The following is a 23,392-nucleotide window of genomic DNA, read 5'->3' as shown; positions in this document are numbered from 1 at the left end:
AAAAGTACTTAAAAGGTAAAAGATTAAAAACAATATATATATATATATATAGGATGTGATATTAAAATGTATTAAACAAACATTTTATTAACATAAACTGAGTTAAAAATACAGTTAAAAATAGATTCAACAATCTAATGGATTGCCCCATACAATGTCCAAGAAGTTATGTCCTATGTAACAAACAAGTGTTTAAGTCCCATACCAAAATGTCCAAAGCAAATGTTCAAGGTTAATATCCAAAAAAAAAATAAAAATAAAAATGATAATATGTCCAAAGTTGGTGTAAAAATCAAAAAGGTGAAAAAATGTAAAAAATATTAAAAATATATTAAATATTTTTTGAAAAGATGAAAAAATGAATAAAAATATATAAAAAATATATGAGTTGTGATCAGCAACCCATATGGAAGGAATATAATATATGTGATAGTGAATAATTCTCGTGAGGTGTACACCTAAAAAGTGTGTATAAAAATGTGTGTATATAAAAGGGTGTGGTAAAAAATGTGTCATAAAAAATGTGTCATAAAAAAGGATTCAAAATCCTGGTGAAATAAATAAAGTCCAAATTGCTCCAAAAAAATGTGTATATAATTCCAAGTATTCCAAATGTGAGTGTAGAAAGTGCTGGGTTGATGTTCCTCTTCTTAAAAGGTTATCAAATGTAATGGGATATCCTCCTGTACCTAAAAAAGTGTACAGAAAATAGACATAGTGCAATAAAATCACTCTAGAATGACAACAACAGTATTCTACTCACCAGATATATTCTGAGCTGCAATACCAGTGTATAGCCAACGTGTTTCGGTCCTCAGGGACCTTTCTCAAGACTGGTAGCAGCTGTCTGGCTTCTACACCTTAAGTGTGTTTTGATAGCCAATGGGATGGTTTGTGGAAATTGCGCCTAAAATTTGCGCCAAAAATTTGCGCCCGAGTCTAAACACCCCTAATCTTACACTTATTAACCCCTAATCTTCCGCCCCCGACATTGCTGCCACCTACATTATATTTATGAACCCCTAATCTGCTGCCCCCAACATCGCCGACACCTAGATTATATTTATTAACCCCTAATCTGCCGCCCCCCTATGTCGCCGCAACCTACCTACACTTATTAACCCTTAATCTGCCGCCCCCAACGTCGCCGATACTATATTAAATTTATTAACCCCTAAACCTAAGTCTAACCCTAACCCTAACACCCCCTAACTTAAATATAATTTAAATGAATCTAAATAAATATTCCTATCATTAACTAAATAATTCCTATTTAAAACTAAATACTTACCTGTAAAATAAACCCTAAGCTAGCTACAATATAACTAATAGTTACATTGTATTTAGCTTAGGGTTTATTTTTATGTTACAGGCAAGTTTGTATTTATTTTAACTAGGTAGAATAGTTATTAAATAGTTATTAACTATTTAATAACTACCTAGCTAAAATAAATACAAAAGTACCTGTAAAATAAATCTAACCTAAGTTACAATAACACCTAACACTACACTATAATTAAATAAATTAAATACAATTACCCAAATTAAATTAAATTAACTAAAGTACAAAAAAAACACTAAATTACAGAAAATAATAAATAAATTACAGATATTTAGACTAATTACACCTAATCTAATAGCCCTATTAAAATAACCCCCCCCCAAATTAAAAAAAACCCTAGCCTAAACTAAACTACCAATAAGCCTTAAAATGGCCTTTTGCGGGGCATTGCCCCAAAGTAATCAGCTCTTTTACCTGTAAAAAAAATACAAACAACCCCCCAACGATCCAATAAGCCAATAGGATTGAGCTTGCATCAGCCATTAGTATTTTTTCTACCTTAATTCCGATTGGCTGATAGAATTCTATCAGCCAATTGGAATCTAAGGGACGCCATCTTGGATGCTCCGCTTCGGATGTCTTGAAGATGGACCCGCTCCGCGCCGGATTGATAAAGATAGAAGATGCCGTCTGGATGAAGACTTCTGCCTGCCTAGAGGACCACTTCGCCCGGCTTGGATGAAGACTTCTCCCGGCTTCGTTGAGGACCTCGGCCCGGCTTGGATGAAGACGTCTCCCGGTAAGTCGATCTTCAGGGGTTTAATGTTAGGTTTTTTTAAGGGTGTATTGGGTGCTGGGTTTCTTTAGGTTAGGGTTTGGGCGGCAAAAGAGCTAACTACCCTTTTAAGGGCAATGCCCATCCAAATGCCCTTTTCAGGGCAATGGGGAGCTTAGGTTTTTTTTAGATAGTATTTTATTTGGGGGGTTAGTTGTGTGGGTTGTGGGTTTTACTGTTGGGGGGTTGTTTGTATTTTTTTTTTACAGGTAAAAGAGCTGATTACTTTGGGCCAATGCCCTGCAAAAGGCCCTTGTAAGGGCTATTGGTAGTTTAGTTTAGGCTAGGTTTTTTTTATTTTGGGGGGCTTTTTTATTTTAATAGGGCTATTAGATTAGGTGTAATTAGTTTAAATATCTGTAATTTGTTTATTCATTTCTGTAATTTAGTGGGGGGTTTTGTACTTTAGCTAATTTAATTTAATTTAGGTAATTGTATTTAATTTATTTAATTTATTTAATTATAGTGTAGTTTTAGGTGTTAGTGTAACTTAGGTTAGGTTTCATTTTACAGGTACTTTTGTATTTATTTTAGCTAGGTAGTTATTAAATAGTTAATAACTATTTAATAACTATTCTACCTAGTTAAAATAAATACAAACTTGCCTGTAAAATAAAAATAAACCCTAAGCTAGCTACAATGTAACCATTAGTTATATTGTAGCTAGCTTAGGGTTTACTTTATAGGTAAGTATTTAGTTTTAAATATGAATTATTTAGTTAATGATAGGAATATTTATTTAGATTTATTTAAATTATATTTAAGTTAGGGGGTGTTAGGGTTAGGGTTAGACTTAGGTTTAGGGGTTAATAAATTTAATATAGTGGCGGCGACGTTGGGGGCGGCAGATTAGGGGTTAATAAGTGTAGGTAGGTTGTGGTGACATAGGGGGTGGCAGATTAGGGGTTAATAAATATAATGTAGGTGTCGGCGATGTTGGGGGCAGCAGATTAGGGGTTCATAAATAAAATGTAGGTGGCGGCGGTGTCCGGAGCGGCAGATTAGGGATTAAAATTTTTATTATAGTGTTTGCGATGCGGGAGGGCCTCGATTTAGGGGTTAATAGGTAGTTTATGGGTGTTAGTGTACTTTTTATCACTTTAGTTATGAGTTTTATGCTACAGCGTTGTAGTGTAAAACTCATAACTACTGACATTCAAATGCGGTAGGAATCTTGACAGTATAGGGTGTACCGCTCACTTTTTGGCCTCCCAGGACAGACTCATAATACCGGCGCTATGGAAGTCCCATAGAAAAAAGACTTTACAAAGTTTACGTAAGTCATTTTGCGGTGAGGCCAAAAAAGTGTGCGGTGCCCCTAAACCTGCAAGACTTGTAATACCAGAGGGCGTAAAAAAGCAGCATTGGGACCTGTTAACGCTGCTTTTTTACCCTAACGCAAAAACTCGTAAACTAGCCGATAGATCCTCATGGATCACTATGATAGCTGATTTGTGCATATATGCATAGCCATCCTCTAGTGGAGGTGTTGTTTTGTTAAGGTATTAAGGGATATTAGCAACTGCCTGTTCATTTTTGCCTTTTGATGTTCAGGTCTACAGAGCATAAACGTTTCTGAGTATTCTTTGGTTCATTTGTCTTGACAATGTTCATGTAGATACCCTGCCTGTAATGTAAATGCACGATCTAAAAAGCACTGTGGTAGACCATTTTTATGATGAGGTTCATTGAACCATTTATAATAAAAATGAAGTGCTGAAATCCCTGTCTTATGTGTAGTCACTTATTCAGTTTCTACCTTCTCTCTCTAAAACTTAGGTTTATATGTATTTTTAAGGGTCTGCACTTCTGTCCTTTATACAAAGTTTAAAGGGACAGTATACACTCATTTTCATATAACTGCATGTAATAGACACTACTATAAAGAATAAGATGCACTGATATAAAAATCCAGTATAAAACTATTTAAAAACTTACTTAGAAGCTGTCAGTTTGGCTCTGTTGAAAAGGTAGTTGGAAAGCCCACTGCAAGTGGCAAATAAGACACTCCCCTCCTCCCCCTTCTTTTGCATATGAAAAGACCCTTTATACAAACAGCAGCAAGCTGGAGAAGGTAGCTGACCGTATTCACATAAAACTTTGGGGCTTGGTTAGGAGTCTGAAAATCAGAGCAATGTTATTTAAAAATAAGCAAAACTATACATTTATTTTAAAAAAAAAACTTTATGGGCTATATAAATAGATCATCTACAAAACATTTATGCAAAGAAAAAATGAGTGTATAATGTCCCTTTAAGTTCTAAGTTAATTTTAGTACTTAGATCGCTCTAAGAGTAGTTAACCATTACAGCCTGACTCCCTTTTACTTTTATATAGCTCCCAGTAGTGTATTGCTGCTCCTTCAATAAAGGATATCAAGAGAATATAGCAAAATTGACATTAGAATTAAATTATTAAATTGTTTAAAATTGTATGCCCTGTCTGAATCATGAAAGTCAAATTTGGGGAATCACGTCCCTTTAACTGCAATCCCTAAAAATGTATATATAGGAATAAAAATCTCCTCAGTTTAATATACTTAGATCTAACTCACTTAGGTTTTTCACACCTTTTATTCAAAATTCTATATTCTAAATGTTGATAAACCAGATTTCATAAAAGACTATGGAAAACATACAATGTGCTGGGCTTCCTTGACGACCCTTATGGTAGATATATTAGATCAACCACTCACCCTGAAAGAAATATTGATGCGTATTGAAAACCTGAAACCAGACAGACGTCTTGGCCTGGGCTGGCTGAGTGCCAAATATTTTTCTCTAATATAGACTATTAGCAATTCTTCACCAGGTGTGGTGGTCAGGTGCCCACATACTTTATATATACTATATATATATATATATATATATATATATATATATATATATATATATATGAAACATTGCACTATTTGCAGTGTAAAATAGTGTAAACACCTATTACTATAGTATCAACTCCACAAGAGGCAAGCAACAGTTTATAGGATAGTCCAATACAACACCTCCATTTACATAATCTGTAAAACACAGCTCCTTTAGGAAGAGAAGTCCAAAAGTCCTAGTCTTTGGTGGAGTGAGCCGTAACAATAGGTAACATAAGAGAGAGGTAACATACATTTACAGATAGAATATAAAGGGTGAAATATAGCAGGAAATCTATAGCACAAAAAGTCATTCTCCAAAGAGAAGGATGTATAAAATATACAGAAAAATATTCAGAATAACTTTTCCAAAGAAGTGTAAGCAGCATATAACGTGAACAGGTTTGAGATTTGCTAACTTAAAAGAAACAGAAAACAAGCTGAATACTTGCTCTCGTTTTATGGAGCCATGTGATGTTAATATTACATGGTCAAAGGTTTTAACAAAGTTGTGGGCACCATAAATTCTTGTTGCAAATAAAATGCAAGAATTTTTCTTCTGGTAGATTGTAAATATCTTCTGAGATACCACATTGTCAATGCAGAGTTCACTGTGCAAGTACAGGTACAAATCCCAAAAAACAGAATTCCAAAATCCAAACTTATTCTGAAATCCAAACTTTTTAATTAATATTTAAAAAAAAAAAAAAAAATGATAAAAAATGACTATTTTTTCCCTTCCTGTAAGTCACAATCTTTTCTGCCTGTTTTGTTGTTGTTTTGTGTTCTAAAATGCAAATAATGGTCTATATTTATTTAAACAACAAATATACCATTCTGATTACAGTACTGTAGCATCTTTCTGATTGTACTGTGTTTATACAAGTGATAAAAATGATATAAAACTACCTTTATTATAACATATAAATATTGCCTATATGACATAAGATATTGTTATTTACACTTGGTTCCATCCCCTCTCTAAACTGTCCTATTCCAAACTATTTTGAAATCTTGACCTAATTCATAGAGCATGTCATTTTAAGACTATCGTTCTAATCAGCAGTGCTAGTCGCGGGGGTTAAACACACAGTAATGTAGGGTCGATAGTCGTAACATTACATGCTCTAACCATTTAGAGAATGTATTTATTTTTACTATTATGGCTCTTTAAGTGTGAATTTTAGATTTTCCATTCCCGAGACCTGATAAAGCAGATGGCAGGGTTCACAAACCTAACCTTGCCACATATCTCTCCCTAATTAGTAAATTATCATCCTATCTTTTCTGCTGAATCCAAACAATGGAAATTTTAACATAATGACAGTAGTAACTCCTCTCATCTCCAGACTAAAGTTTTGATTGGCTCCCCAAATAATGAAGGTGGTGGGTGGAGTTTGACCTATAAAAAAACGATTGAATTACCGAAAACAGTCTGTTCTAATAACACTCTTACTCTGATGATTTGCTAACATACTGGAAGTCTGAAGGAAAATGTTATAAATTAAAGGGTGTTTATTACTGTCCATTTAAAGGGACATGAAACCTAACATTTTTTTTATGATTCAGATAGAGCATGCAATTTTAAACAACTTTCTAATTTACTCCTATTATCATTTTTTCTTTGTTCTTTTGATATGTTTGTTGAAAAGCAGGGACCTAAGCTCAGGGGAGTGCACATGCCTGGGGCACTCTATGACTGCAGTTCTGAAAGAATCTTATCCATTTGCAAGAGCACTAGAATTAGTGCTCCAGACATCTACCTATGTATATCTTCAACAGCGACACCATAGGAACAAAGCACATTTGATAAAAGAAATAAATTGGATTTTTTTTAAATTGTATGCTCTGTCTGAATCTCAAAAGAAAATTCTTGGGTTTCGTATCCCTTTAAGTAAAATAGCATTTTGAGTTTTGCTACACAAAATGATTATCATTGCTGTTATAAATTCTTATATAAGTTTAACAGTTAGTATTGTGATGTTTCTATTTTAGGATAAATGAGTCTGTCACCGTCTATTCTTAGTTGTGGGAATAATACACACCTACAATCTGATACATTTCACAGCAGCTTCCTATAATTAGTCTAAGGCAGCATCACAAGAATTTAAATGGATCCTCAGCAGCAATTTGACAGTCATTGTTATAAATCAGCTAGACCTATAGGGCGGGATAACATATGTGGAGTAAGTTTCAGCATAACAGCTGAAACCCACATTGCCTGTAAGTACACCTTGCACATGGGGTGAATCACATAACACGTGCAGCCAGATGATATACCGGTGTAAGTCGGATAAACTGGTGAGGTTCAGAAATGCAAGTAAAAATCTTACCCGCAAAAAAAAATATTAAACCGACCCGTCAAAACGCCATTCAAAACCCCTGATCTGCCATTCCCCCACATCGCAATGTCTAATAAACGTATTAACCCCTAAACCGCCATCCCCCCACATTGCAAACTGCCTAATAAATTAATTATCCCCTAAAATGCCATCCCACAACAATTCAATGTCCAATAAAATGTATTAACCCCTAAACCGCTATCCCCCCACAACACAAACTACCTAATTAAACTATGAACACATAAACCGCCAACCCCCCACAACGCAGACTACCTAATTAAACTATTAACTCCTAAACCACCCCCCCACAACGCAAACACCTAATAAAACTACTAACACCTAAACCGCCAACCTCCCACAATGTAAAGCATCTAATTAAACTGTTAACTTCTAAACTGCCAACCCCAATTAACCTAATAACTAAGCCCCCTAGTCTAACACCCCCTAACTTAAACCCAATTAAAATCAGCCAATAGGATGTAAGCAGCTCTCATCCTATGGGCTGATTTCAATTTTTAAGCCAATAAGAATGCAAGTGTACTCCAATATATAATGGGTACCTTGCATTCAATCTTCAGTGTGCGGCGGATGATCGCATGAAGAGGACCCCACATTGCCAATGACCTCTGCTCCGCTGACTGGTCCAAATCTGCCGACTGCCCCACTTCTGCTCCTCCGCCAAGAAGATAGGAGATGGACCCGTGATGGATGAAGATAGAGCCGTCTGGCTGAAGACCTTTCGCTGACGGGAAGAAGATGGATTGCCGGACTTCAGCAATGGTGAGTATCTATTTTGGGGTTAGTGTTAGGCTTATTTTATTTTTGGGGTGTTTTATTTTTAGATTAGGGCTTTTTTAATTTTTTTATGGGCTGCAAAAGAGCTGAATGCCCTTTTAAGGGCAATGCCCCATACAAATGCCCTTTTTGGGGCAATGGGTAGATTAGGTTTTTTTTTGGTAGGTTTTTTTATTTTGGGGGGTTGGGGGGTAAGGGGTTGTAATGTTAGGGGGTACTTTGTTTATTTTGTAATGCAAAAGAGCTGTTAACTTTAGGGCAAAGTCCTAGAAAAGGCCCTTTTAAGGGCTATTTGTAGTTTATTAATAGATTAGGGTTTTTTTTTATTTTGGGATGTTTTTTAGAGGGGGTATTAGATTAGGAACAACTTTTTTTAATTTTAGATAATTTTGCTTGTTATTTTTTGTATTTTTAGCTTTTATTATTTTTTGTATTTTCTGTACGGTTAGGTGTTTTTTATTTTGGTAATGTTAGGTTTTCTTTTACTAATGAAGGTTTTTTATTTTATGTAATATTTTATTATTTTTAAGGTAGTTAGTATTTTTTAAATTTATTTCAGTGTATTTCAATTGGGTTTAAGTTAGGGGGTTTTAGGTTAGGGGGCTTAGTTATTAGGGTAATACATTATGTTGTGGGGGGTTGGCGGTTTAGGGGTTAATAGTTTAATTAGGTGTTTGCGTTGGGGGGCTTGTCGGTTTAGGTATTAATAGGTTAATTAGGTGTTTGCGATGTGGGGGGATGGTGGTTTAGGTGTTAAGATTTTTATTAAGTACTTTTGGTGTCAGTGGTTGGCGATTTAGGTGTTAATAGTTTTATTAGGTACTTTTCGTTGTGGGGGTTTGGCAGTTTAGGGGTTAATAAATTTATTAGGAAGTTTACGTTGTGGGGGTTGGCGGTTTAGGGGCTAATACATTTATTAGATAGTTTGCATTGTGGGGTGTTGGCGGTTTAGGGGTTAATACGTTTATTAGTAGTTGTGATGCGTTAGGTGTTTGTTAAGGATTCCAGGGAGTTACGGTACTTTTATACTCAGCACAAGGCTTGCTGCGCCTGCCTATGTGTGGCGAGGTGAAAATGGAGTAAAATATCTCTATTCTGCGCACGTAAGTCCTTGCGCTGAATATGTGATGCCGACTCGGAATGCCAGTTCTATGTTAGTTTATGGGAGTAAAACTGTGGCCGACGTGTAAAATATACGTGCGTAACTTGTCTGCTGCTCTGTTTATGTGATCGCTCGATTCAACTAAAAAATGGCGATGCCAGGTTTTGTGCCCGATGCCAAATATATGATTGTGCCCATAGAGATAAAGGAGGAGACTAGTATACCCTGTGATGTACTGTATGCAGATTCTAATATAAGAAAAATATATAGGTCACAATTATAGTCAGTGTACAAATGATAATTGCATAGCTGCTAAGTACTGATAATCCTGTCAATATTATATGTGCTTCATAAAATTAGAGTTAAAAACAAAAACAGCAGCCCCATTTATTGTTATATTTACAGCTACTAATACTGTTTACAAATAGTAATACCCTACAAACTTCTTAATATAACAAACCTCTAACAGCAAAACCCTAATCACATTAACGCTAAATTACTGTATTTACACCATTAACCTGTTTCATTTCAGAACCCTTATATCATGTAAGCACCATCCTTCACAGTATCCGTGGGTAAATGCATTCCTAGCTACTTAGAGACCCAATGACACCAACCACAGAAAGAATGGTATGTGCCTTTATCTTTATTTGTATAAGCAACTAAACTACCTCATTAACGCCTAGATTTAGAGTTTTGCGGCCAAAGGGGTGCGTTAGCTACGCGTGCTTTTTTCTGGCCGCACCTTTTAAATACCGCTGGTATTTAGAGTTCACAGAATGGCTGCGTTAGGCTCCAAAAAAGGAGCGTAGAGCATATTTACCACAACTTCAACTCTCGATACCAGCGGTGCTTACGGACGCGGCCAGCTTCAAAAACGTGCTCGTGCACGATTTCCCCATAGAAAACAATGGGGCTGTTTGAGCTGAACAAAAAACCTAACACCTGCAAAAAAGCCGCGTTCAGCTCCTAACGCAGCCCCATTGTTTTCTATGGGGAAACACTTCCTACGTCTTCACCTAACACTCTAACATGTACCCCGAGTCTAAACACCCCTAACCTTACACTTATTAACCCCTAATCTGCCGCCCCCGCTATCGCTGACCCCTGCATATTATTTTTAACCCCTAATCTGCCGCTCCGTACACCCCCGCCACCTACATTATCCCTATGTACCCCTAATCTGCTGCCCTAACATCGCCGACCCCTATATTATATTTATTAACCCCTAATCTGCCGCCCCCAACGTCGCCTCCACCTAACTACACTTATTAAGCCCTAATCTGCCGACCGGACCTGAGCGCTACTATAATAAATGTATTAACCCCTAATCCGCCTCACTCCCGCCTCAATAACCCTATAATAAATAGTATTAACCCCTAATCTACCCTCCCTAACATTGCCGACACCTAACTTCAAGTATTAACCCCTAATCTGCCGACAGGAGCTCACCGCTACTCTAATAAATGTATTAACCCCTAAAGCTAAGTCTAACTTTAACCCTAACACCCCCCTAAATTAAATATAATTTAAATCTAACGAAATAAATTAACTCTTATTAAATAAATTATTCCTATTTAAAGCTAAATACTTACCTGTAAAATAAACCCTAATATAGCTACAATATAAATTATAATTATATTGTAGCTATTTTAGGATTAATATTTATTTTACAGGTAACTTTGTAATTATTTTAACCAGGTACAATAGCTATTAAATAGTTAAGAACTATTTAATAGTTACCTAGTTAAAATAATTACAAAATTACCTGTAAAATAAATCCTAACCTAAGTTACAATTAAACCTAACACTACACTATCAATAAATAAATTAAATAAACTACCTACAATTATCTACAATTAAACCTAACACTACACTATCAATAAATAAATTAAATACAATTCCTACAAATAAATACAATTAAATAAACTAACTAAAGTACAAAAAATAAAAAAGAACTAAGTTACAAAAAATAAAAAATATTTACAAACATTAGAAAAAAATTACAACAATTTTAAACTAATTACACCTACTCTAAGCCCCCTAATAAAATAACAAAGACCCCCAAAATAAAAAAATGCCCTACCCTATTCTAAATTACAAAAGTTCAAAGCTCTTTTACCTTACCAGACCTTAAAAGGACCTTTTGTGGGGCATGCCCCAAAGAATTCAGCTCTTTTGCCTGTAAAAAAAAACATACAATACCCCCCCCAACATTACAACCCACCACCCATATACCCCTAATCTAACCCAAACCCCCCTTAAATAAACCTAACACTAAGCCCCTGAAGATCTTCCTACCTTGTCTTCACCATGCCAGGTATCACCGATCGTTCCAGGCTCCGAAATCTTCATCCAAGCCCAAGAGGGGGCTAGACATCCATCATCCGGCGGCTGAAGAGGTCCAGAAGAGGCTCCAAAGTCTTCATCCTATCCGGGAAGAAGAGGCGATCCGGACCGGCAACCATCTTGATCCAAGCGGCATCTTCTATCTTCATCCGATGACGACCGGCTCCATCTTGAAGACCTCCACCGTGGACCCATCTTCTTCTTCCGACGACTTCCCGACGAATGACGGTTCCTTTAAGGGACGTCATCCAAGATGGCGTCCCTCAAATACCGATTGGCTGATAGGATTCTATCAGCCAATCGGAATTAAGGTAGGAAAAAAAAATATCAGCCAATCAGATTTCGAGGGACGCCATCTTGGATGACGTCCCTTAAAGGAACCGTCATTCGTTGGGAAGTCGTCGGAAGAAGAAGATGGGTCCGCGGTGGAGGTCTTCAAGATGGAGCCATCGTCATCGGATGAAGATAGAAGATGCCGCTTGGATCAAGATGGTTGCCGGTACGGATCGCCTCTTCTTCACAGATAGGATGAAGACTTTGGAGCCTCTTCTGGACCTCTTCAGCCACCGGATGATGGATGTCTAGCCCCCGCTTGGGCTTGGATGAAGATTTCGGAGCCTGGAACGATCGGTGATACCTGGCATGGCGAAGACAAGGTAGGAAGATCTTCAGGGGCTTAGTGTTAGGTTTATTTAAGGGGGGTTTGGGTTAGATTAGGGGTATGTGGGTGGTGGGTTGTAATGTTGGGGGGGGTATTGTATGTTTTTTTTTATTTTTTGTACTTTAGTTAGTTTATTTAATTGTATTTATTTGTAGGAATTGTATTTAATTTATTTATTGATAGTGTAGTGTTAGGTTTAATTGTAGATAATTGTAGGTAGTTTATTTAATTTATTTATTGATAGTGTAGTGTTAGGTTTAATTGTAACTTAGGTTAGGATTTATTTTATAGTTAATTTTGTAATTATTTTAACTAGGTAACTATTAAATAGTTCTTAACTATTTAATAGCTATTGTACCTGGTTAAAATAATTACAAAGTTACCTGTAAAATAAATATTAATCCTAAAATAGCTACAATATAATTATAATTTATATTGTAGCTATATTAGGATTTATTTTACAAGTAAGTATTTAGCTTTAAATAGGAATAATTTATTTAATAAGAGTTAATTTCGTTAGAATAAAATTATATTTAACTTAGGGGGGTGTTAGGGTTAGAATTAGCTTTAGGGGTTAAAAAATTTATTAGAATAGCGGTGAGCTCCGGTTGGCAGATTAGGGGTTAATGTTTGAAGTTAGGTGTCGGCGATGTTAGGGAGGGCAGATTAGGGGTTAATACTATTTATTATAGGGTTATTGAGGCGGGAGTGAGGCGGATTAGGGGTTAATAACTTTATTATAGTAGCGGTGCGGTCCGCTCTGCAGATTAGGGGTTAATAAGTGTAGGTAGGTGGCGGCGACGTTGTGGGGGGCAGATTAGGGGTTAATAAATATAATATAGGGATCGGCGGTGTTAGGGGCAGCAGATTAGGGGTACATAAGGATAAAGTAGGTGGCGGCGCTTTGCGGTCGGCAGATTAGGGGTTAATTATTGTAGGTAGCTGGCGGCGACGTTGTGGGGGGCAGATTAGAGGTTAATAAATATAATATAGGGGTCGGCGGTGTTAGGGGCAGCAGATTAGGGGTACATAAGTATAACGTAGGTGGCGGTCGGCAGATTAGGGGTTAAAAAAATTAAATCGAGTAGCGGCGATGTGGGGGGGCCTCGGTTTAGGGGTACATAGGTAGTTTATGGGTGTTAGTGTACTGTAGAGCACAGTAGTTAAGAGCTTTATGAACCGGCGTTAGCCCAAAAAGCTCTTAACTACTGACTTTTTTCTGCGGCTGGAGTTTGGTCACTTCAGCCACGACTCTAAATACCGGCGTTAGAAAGATCCCATTGAAAAGATAGGATACGCAATTGACGTAAGGGGATCTGCGGTATGGAAAAGTCGTGGCTGGAAAGTGAGCGTTAGACCCTTTCCTGACTGACTCCAAATACCGGCGGTAGCCCAAAACCAGCATTAGGAGCCTCTAACGCTGGTTTTGACGGCTACCGCCCAACTCTAAATCTAGGCCTCTGTCTTTACTATATTATTTAGTTATATGAGTTAATATTAAAATTCATAACTATAGTATTTAGTCATATGAGTTATTATTAACCGCTATGGGGCCTATTTATGATGGTGCGAGCGGACATGATCCGATATAGCGGATCATGTGTGCTGCACATCAATAAAAGCTGACAGCATACGCTGTCGGTATTTATCATTGCACCAGCAGTTCTTGCAATACCGCCCCCAAGAGATTCGCGGCCAATGCTTGTGCAATTCCACCCCCTGCACATTCGCGGACAATCAACGGCTAGCAGGGGGTGTCAACTAACCCAATAGTATTCGATCAGGTTGATTTCTGTTGATTTCTGTCCGCCACCTCAGAGCAGACGGACAGGTTATGGAGCAGCGGTCTTTAGGCTCACCGGAAACACGGGGCATCCAGCTCCATACGGAGCTTGATAAATATGCCCCTATAACTTTATTATGTATAGTCATATGATTTAACAGTAGAATCTATTACGATGGTATGCTGTGATATGAATACGGCAATACTAATGTAAAAGATAAAATGATCTACCTATGACACAAAAGAAAAAATATAGGGGGCACCCTAAGTCAATTATAAAGAATCTATAAATATAGAAAATGACGTCTATATACAATTGATATCAATGAACAGTAGGGGGTCGTATTACACTATACATGTGAAAACAAGACAAATGTTATACAAAATTTGATAAATATGTATGATGGCAAAGAAAGTCCCATATGACAATATAGGGTGGGTTCCAAAACAACCAAATCAAATGGAACAGTCCAGGTCCAGGCTGCTATCTGTGAGGAGATCGTAGGTCAGAATTCCAAAATCAGTAATCTGTGGAAGCTGAAGAAAGACAGAAGCGCCACATGGCCTAGTATTGCATGTACTCTTGTAGTAAAGTGCGAAAAAATATTTTACTCACATGTGGGAAAGCACCCCTCTTGGTGCAAGTATCGCAGACTGGAATCAGTCATCCAGCAGACTGGCCTCCTGCAAATCTCCAAAAGCAGTGAGATGGATCCAGATAAACGTTTCCAAAATGTCTGTTTAACCATTAAAGGTATGTTATCGTAGCTGTATATACTGTTACTTCAGGAGTGTTATGCAGTAAAAAGTACCGCGGATTGCATGGATGTGAGCAGATTGTTTACAGGCAGAGAGTAACAACAAACCTGTCTGGGAACACTCAACGGGGTGTCCCCTTGAGTGTTTTCAAGCAGGTTGGTTGTTACACACTGCCTGTTTTGCGGGAGGCCAGTCTGCTGGATGACTGTTACAGTCTGCGATACTTGCACAAAGAGGGGTGCTTTCCCACATGTGAGTGAAATATTTTTCGCACTTTACCACAAGAGTACATGCAATACTATACCATGTGGCACTTCTGTTTTTCTCCATCTTCCACTGATCTACCTATGACTAACTTGTACTTCATGCTGATACAAAATCTGTATACTAATCTAAAAATATTGCTTAACCCCTTCGGTAATGGTAATTTGTTTCTGAGATAACTTGCACCAAAATGCAGGAATATTTTTAGCATTTTTCCTATCACTCTATTTAAATACAAATAGAGCCTTGTTTTTTTATTTACATATCAAAACTATATATATATTATTTTTTAATTTTTTTAAAAGAAAACCTGAGGTATTGATCTAGGCCCATTTTGGTATATTTATTCGGTTACATAGACCATGATGATAAAAAAGATGATATAATCCAAATGGTTAAAAGCACGGCAACATGACTTGTCTTACGCGTTTCCGCAAACATGTGCCTTAATCCTAGACCATAGCCATAATGAATGGCTTAGCTTATATAACAATCGTAGTAATTAGTAATTGTAATTGTAAACCTCACTCGGAAATGGATTTGGACTTTCTATAATGAGACTTCAATTTTGTTTTATATAAGAATAAGGAAGATGGTCCCCACCTTGTCATATAAAATATAGGTTAGGCATTAGCGTAAGTAGAGTTAAGGCAAAGGGGGGGTTAGCTTTATGATTTGTTGGGGGAAGGGAATGCAGCGGGCAAGAGCCGCTCTAAATATGGTGAGGGGGAAGGGAAAATGTGGGGGGTGGAGCCAGCCAGGATGTTAAACTAGATAGCACCTTCAGGCCTCTGGGAAAATAGATCATATCGATTTAAAGGTTATAAACCGATAGTTACTAGAAAGACATTATTTAATTTCAATAGACATAAACTGCACCAATCTGAGAGCTCCTATTGGCGATTAGGCACATAACAGGAAGGAAGATGTTTAACTGCAACCTACATAATACTATTGGGCTTATGTAGGATTGGCAGAACATAGCTCCCTTAATTACTAACTACATAAAATACAGTGAGATAATAATATGACTATCAAATATAAACAACTTGGTATTAGACTGATATCAATCTATATTATATATCTGAGAGTTGGATCCCTAAAACCCATTATGTGGAAAATGACTCTGACCTAACAAACTGAGCGTTATGTCATAAATAAAATATAAATCTGCAATACAACTGTAACTAAGTATAGCATATCACATCTATTCCAATGCAAAGGCATGACACATAACAGGTTATTAAAAATATCAAAGTCAAGTAAAAGGAAAATAGACAATATATGATTATAGAGGTTAATGCTATGTGAGGCAGAATAGAATATAGCTAAGGTGTGCAGGTGCTTTTTTAGTATTGGATCAACGAATAATACATTGAAATCTTTAATAACTAGAGGTAATACGAAAGCATGACCCAAATAGCCTAGATAGGTTCCATATTAAGGTATGTATCCCAAATATAAGGTTTCATAAGGGGTCCAGGGTCATGTCTTATATCGTGGCCAACACACAAAACCCACAAGGAGTAATGTCAGGTTAGTTACACCATAAAACAGACTATTTGGGCTTATATAGGATTGGCATAAGATAGCTCCCTTAATTACTAACTACATAGAATACAGTGAGATGGTAATATGAATATCACATAAAAACAACTTGGTATTAGATCGACAGCAGTCTATAATATATATCTGAGAGTTAGGCCTCTGAAACACATCATGCGAAAAATAACTCTGACATATCAAACTGAGTGTTAAGTCAGACATAAAATATAGATCTGCAATACAACTGTAACTAAGTGTAGCATATCACATTCATTCCAATGTAAAGCCATGACACATAGCAGGTTATTAAAAATATCAGTCATGTAAAAAGAAGAAATGCTATGTGAGGCAGCTACAAGTGACGATAGTAGGGCGACATAGATATGTAGTAAAGACCTAATGGTATGGAATAGGGAAAACATAGTTGGTGTGAAAGTGAGTTGGGGGCTTATAAAGTACAGTGAAGACAACCCATATTTAATCCAAAAACAAATATGTAATAGTAGCTCTACGATGCTAGTGGATAAATTGAGCATGTTATACTATACAAAAAGCTTAGCCACCCTGTCCCAACCGCTAACTATATGTTATATTTCACTCTGAATGGTTCACAATAAGATATATATTACAGGAGGTATGGAATTTGGTATATTCAAGTAGGTCTGCTATATAGACTACGGCACACAGTCACAATTATCTATAAGTAAGAAATGACCAACTAGTGCCCTAACTATAGCCCCAGGTTATAAACAATAAATCATAAATTCAGCTTATGCGGTTAGTTTGTAATAAAAGCAATAACTAGGGTATATGTCTGGTCATGGAGCCTCTTCTTTTTTTTACAACTATATTTGAAAAGACTCTTATGTAACCCCCAGCATAACCATGGACACTATGTTAGTGTGAAAACAAACCCTGAATGTAGTGCGCAGTCTAGGCTTTCAAAATTAGTGACCTTAGTCATTTTAAGGGATTATCTGAATTACACTCATGTAATATGTTGAGCTAGAGGGATAGAAATGCTGGGAGGTTATGCTGTTGGAGAGAGGGGATAATCAAATGCAGAGAACTCAAATCTCCGGAGAAGTACAAGTCTGAAGTCAAAGTATGACAATAATCATGAGTGGAGGGATTATCACAACAAGACACATCCCGCCCTTTAGCTAATAAAAAAGTAGAAACATTAGTATTTAGGAAATAAACTGAACCTTATGCTTTATAACTCTCATAACAAATAACTAACAGTTTACAGGTTGTCCCAAAACATAAGAAGCATGTGTTAGGAGTATCCAGAGCAGATCAACTCTTAACAGTCAACTCGTGGGTAGTCAAAAGATCATCCGGTTGAGCCCTTAAATCCGTTCTGAAACGTCAGGTTCCTCAGCCGACGCCAACTCTCATATAAAAACTTTTAAAGACAGGGCAGTCAAATGTGTCTAGATACCTTTGTAGCTGGACATCATGGCATTGGGCAAACAAATCAATCCAGTTCAACCTGTGAGAGGTTAGTTTTCCTGCAGATACGGATCTCAGTGTTTCTCTACTCTTGGCTCCAGTATTTTTATGAGACAGCTCTCTGAAGATTGCCACATGGCGATAATTTGCAGCCATTTCCTGGGATTTGTAAAGTAACGGCTCCAACTTAGTTACACAAGTTCCATATGGCTCCTTGGCATATCTAGATTCCTGTGAGCTTGATCCAACCAGTCCACTCGGCTTTAGACCTGTTTTCATCCGTTCTAGCATCCCCAAAGGCTCGACCAATGAGTCACTCCCGACTCCTGCGGTGTAGTGTGTCAGGTGCATCGGCTGATCAGAGGCTGGCCACTCCCTAAAGCAGGCAACACCGTCCACAAGTTTCGATTCTCTCAAAGGGGGCCTGCAAGACACATCGTTCATGGGGAGTGGATCAGTCTCGTCTTCCATATCAGGTAAGGTCCAGGTTGTCAAAGGCACCTCATGTACCAGAGCAGTAGTCATCTCCTCTTCACCCCTGTTAATGTTAACATCCATCAGGGGAACTGACGCAGCTAGAATCAAGAGTTGGTGAAGTTCGTTTTTCAGTTTGGCAAAATGATGAGATGTCTTGTACCTCGGCTTCCCAAACTTCAAGCGCAGCTGTGATCCCTCTAGGTCCGGGCATATTTAAGAGTGTATAACTTTCAAAGACCTACTCTGTATGTTTGTGAGTCGCCAAACAGGCAACGGTCCCGTGTCTTAACCAAGGAGTATAGACAAAGTAAATGAGCTTGAGGTTTGCTGCTGAAAATTTATATCACGCTTAGCATAGCTTCTTGAAAATACAAGGAACTTAATTTAAAGTTTAGCCTCCAGAATTAAGTTAAATAGTTCATTATTATGAAGTAATATCAGGAGCTCCGCTGAAACACAGCCTGTGGCTCTGGCTGTAGGCTCCGCCCCCAAATGCCCCTCTTTTAAATGAAGGGATCATAAACCCCGTTGACTATCAGGTGATCCCCTAAAAATTAGACTTTTTTTGGAAGAGGCAATCCTTTTTTACCAAAGAGGCAGTACTGCACCTGTCCAACTGCAAAGGTGATTGTAATGGCAAGAACAAATATCTTATAGGTGCATCATTTATTCACAAGTTTTTGAATTATAGAGTAGTATTTTTAGGAAGTTTATCAATAATAGTAGTTCTTCCCTGTATAGGAGAAAATGTTTTTTTATGAATCTCTAATTACACACAATCATTACATTGTAATATAATGGATTATTAGTTTATTACTTCATTAATAATATAATAGTTTCAAATAAAACATTTACACTTACAGTGTTTTAAGTGTGTATCAGAAGTTAAGGTTTCAATTGGTTTTATGTGTGAGATTTCATGCATTGGACACTTGCAACTATATTTGTTTATAGCACTAATGCACATTGTGTATTCACTCAGCTTTATATGTTCTTGTCTGGTATAAACGTTAACAGCAGCAAAATCGCTTTTACCATGAACAACAGTTTTGTGCTTATGAGGAAGACTTTTATACAGGGCCGCCATCAGGGCATAAGAGGGGTCATTGGCATCAGGGGCCCACTGGGTCAAAAATAAATCTTGTGTTTGTAAAGAGACTCAGAGAACAGGAAAAGCATATTACTTGGTGTGGAAATGGATTCAGCCTTCTACTACATGTGACAAAAGGGGGGGGGGTGATTATGGGAGGGGGTCCCAATCAAAGGCTTAGTAAGGGGCCTCAAAATTTCTATTGGATGCCCTGTTTTGATGTCACTAAAACTGTTAGAAAGGGTATATTCCTTCCCCTGCCTCATAGGTGGTGGTGGTGGTGGGGGGGGGGGGGGGAGATCATTCACACTAATATGCTGAAGTATCTGGTATGGTTTAATATTTAGGGCCTGATTATCAAAACCTTGCTGTTATGGAGAGAAATTATGCAAAATCTTTGGTATTTTCTTTAGATTTTAATTATTGTAACTCTGCAACATTAGATAATATTTAGAAAAATAGTGCACTTATTTATCAAATTTATTTTTATTTACTCTAAAATTGTACTGTATATTTGCCCAATACATACACTACTTGGCTAAAATGTGGACACCCTTACTACTTATTGAGTTCAGGTGATTCAGCAAACACCCATTGCTAGGGGCATAAAATCCAGCACATAGCCATCATATATCCATAGAAAAACATTAGCAGTGCAATGGGTTGTATGAAAGAGCTCAGTGAATTCAAACATGGTGTTGTCATAGGATGCCACCTTTATCACAAGTCAGTTTGTGAAATGTCTGCCCTACTAGATATGGCCCAGTCAACTGTAAGTGCTAAGTGTGCAGCTACAAAGTGGTACAGAGTGCAGTTGCTTAGTGCTGAAGCGTATGAAAAATTGCCTATCATCTGTTGAATCATTAAGGTGACCATCCATCCTGATTTTTCAAGGACAGTCCAAAATTTGTGGAGCCTGTCACTCATTTTTCAAAGGACAATTTGGGACATCAATTTTCAGTTCAGTGACATTAGTAACATTCAATCGAGCATAAACATAGTTTCTGTATTGATGGAATGTATGAGTCAATATAGCCAAACATCATATGTATAGGTTCTGCTCCTTGAGGGAAGAATACTTATGCACATAAACCTGACAGGAATACGTTAATTCTTCATGTGCCGACATGGGTTGTCTTAAGGTGCATTATATATTTATTAAATATAAAATATTGAAAAATACTAATAATTAATGTAAATAATTATTTTAGATGTACTAAAATATTCTAAATAATTCATAGAATATATAGATATATTTTAAAGTATCTATAATAATAATTATTAATTATTAATATTTGTTTCAATATTTTATGTTTAATATTTTCATAACGTGCTTAAGATAACTAATTCTTCATGTGCGCTAACCCGACCCTGCGTTAGGCCTAAAACACGCAAACCAATGCGTGTTACGCCTATTTTACATTCCAATGTTCTTCACATAGAAAATAATGTAATTTTTATTATTAAATATATATTATTTTCTATAGATATGTGATAATGTTAATGTAAAATATATATCTATACCTATATATCTATATGAATAGATATATAGGTATTAGGTATATACAAAAAAATATTTATTTAAAATAAAAATAAAAAATGCTAACATTTATGTTTACAGGGGCAGTCAACACCAAAATTTTTGTTGTTTAAAAAGAAAGATAATCCCTTTATTACCCATTCCCCAGTTTTGCATATCCAACACAGTTATAATAATACACGTTTTACCTCTGTAATTATCTTGTATCTAAGCCTCTGTTGACTGCCCCCTTATTTCATTTCTTTTGACAGACATGCAGTTTAGCCAATCAGTGCTCACTCCTAGGTCACTTTACGTGCATGAGCTCAATGTTATCTATATGAAACATGTGAACTAATGCCCTCTAGTGTTCAAAAGGTATTCAGATTAGAGGCAGTCTTCAAGGTCTAAGAAATTAGCATATGAACCTCCTAGGTTTAGCTTTCAACTAAGAATACCAAGAGTACAAAGCAAAATTGGTGATAAAAGTAAATTGGGAAGTTGTTTAAAATTGCATGCCCTATTTAAATCATGAAAGTTTTTTTTGGACTTGAGTGTCCCTTTAAATACAATGAATGCAAAAGAATGAAAATGTATTCAGCATATGGTCTTGAAATGACTTAGTAGTTAAGTGGTTAAACTTAAGACTGTGTACAATTTATTCAAGATTATATTGTTATCCAGTCTAAACTTCCAGCCTGTTTATCAGTTTCTGATATTGCAACAGTAAGTATATTTATACTATGCAGCAGGAACTGATATTGTAGCTGAACCCAGGAACAGCTAAAGATAATGCAGCTTTTAGCCTATACTTAAGAAAAAAAAATATGCCAAGTTCCTTCTGAGCAGTAAATCCCCTTTAAAAATAAGTTGATCTGTATCTATGTTGCATATAATTGCTACTTTTAACGTATGTCCACTTTGTAAGCAGTAGCCAGATGGAGTGTGCTGGTTTGCGTCACATAAACGTCATCCCAACATAGCCTCAAATATAACCTCAGGCCTTGTCATGTGCTTTGTCTCCATCATATTATGTTCAAGGACAAAGCAAATATTAATTATTACCTACAAATGACAGGGCACTTCACTGAGAACTCTCGCTTGTACCTTTGTGAAATTTTAATATAGAAACTGAACGCTTTAATAATAATGAAATGCTTACAGCAGAGTTCCAGCATATTAGATTTAAACACACTTAAAGGGGCAATCTAGTTAAAATTAAACTTTCATGATTCAGATAGAGCATGCAATTTTAAACAACTTTACAATTTACTTTTATCAGCAAATTTGGTTTGTTCTCTTGGTATTCTTAGTTGAAAGCTAAACCTAGGTAGGTTCATATGCTAATTTATAAGATCTTGAAGGCTGCCTCTTATCTGAATGCATTTGACAGATTTCACAGCTAGAGGGCATCAGTTCATGTGTGCCATATAGATAACATTGGGCTTATTCTTGCGCTAACCGGCAAGCGCAAAAAGCCGGTTAGAATATCGCTCACACGTTCACGTAGTTCCCAGTAGAAGTCACTGGAGAAAAAACACCCCACTCTCGTGCTAACCAGATCGCATTTTCTCATTTGCACTAACCCAACATGAAAATATGAATATTTCACATTCTAATGTTCTTCAGATACAAGAATATGTTCTATTTATTCATAAATAAATATTTCTATATATATATATATGATGGTATTTTGGTACAATATTGATATATATATACATTATTATATATAGGTATAGATATATACATACACACATATATATATATATATATATATATATATATATATATATATATATAGGTATATATAATTAGAAATACATAGAAAATATTCTGCTATGTGCAGAACATTGGAATGTCAAATATTTACACTAAATACACAGTATAACACTTTATTAAATATGAATATTGCTTAAATATGCTTTTACATGTTTTCATCTACTTAACTGCAAAGGGCTCCAAGACACTTCTATATATATATTCTATATGTGTGTATCTACCCAAGTGTTAAACCAAAAATGGTCCGTCTCCTAAGTTTACATTCCTGCCTTTTCAAATAAAGATACAAAGAGAACAAAGTAAAATTGATAATAGGAGTAAATAAGAAAGTTGTTTAAAATTGCATGCTCTATCTGAATCATGAAAGAAAAATATTGGGTTACATATCCCTTTAATGTCTTTTGCGTGCCTTTTTTTTTTCTCCTAACACCTACGACCTAATATTTTTGACCCCTTATTACTTTTTTGTGCAATTTTTTTTTTAAATAATTTTTA

This window comes from Bombina bombina, chromosome 4 (assembly GCF_027579735.1).
Source record: "Bombina bombina isolate aBomBom1 chromosome 4, aBomBom1.pri, whole genome shotgun sequence".
Taxonomy (NCBI): Eukaryota; Metazoa; Chordata; class Amphibia; order Anura; family Bombinatoridae; genus Bombina; species Bombina bombina.
Note: the sequence above shows the minus strand (reverse complement) of the source record.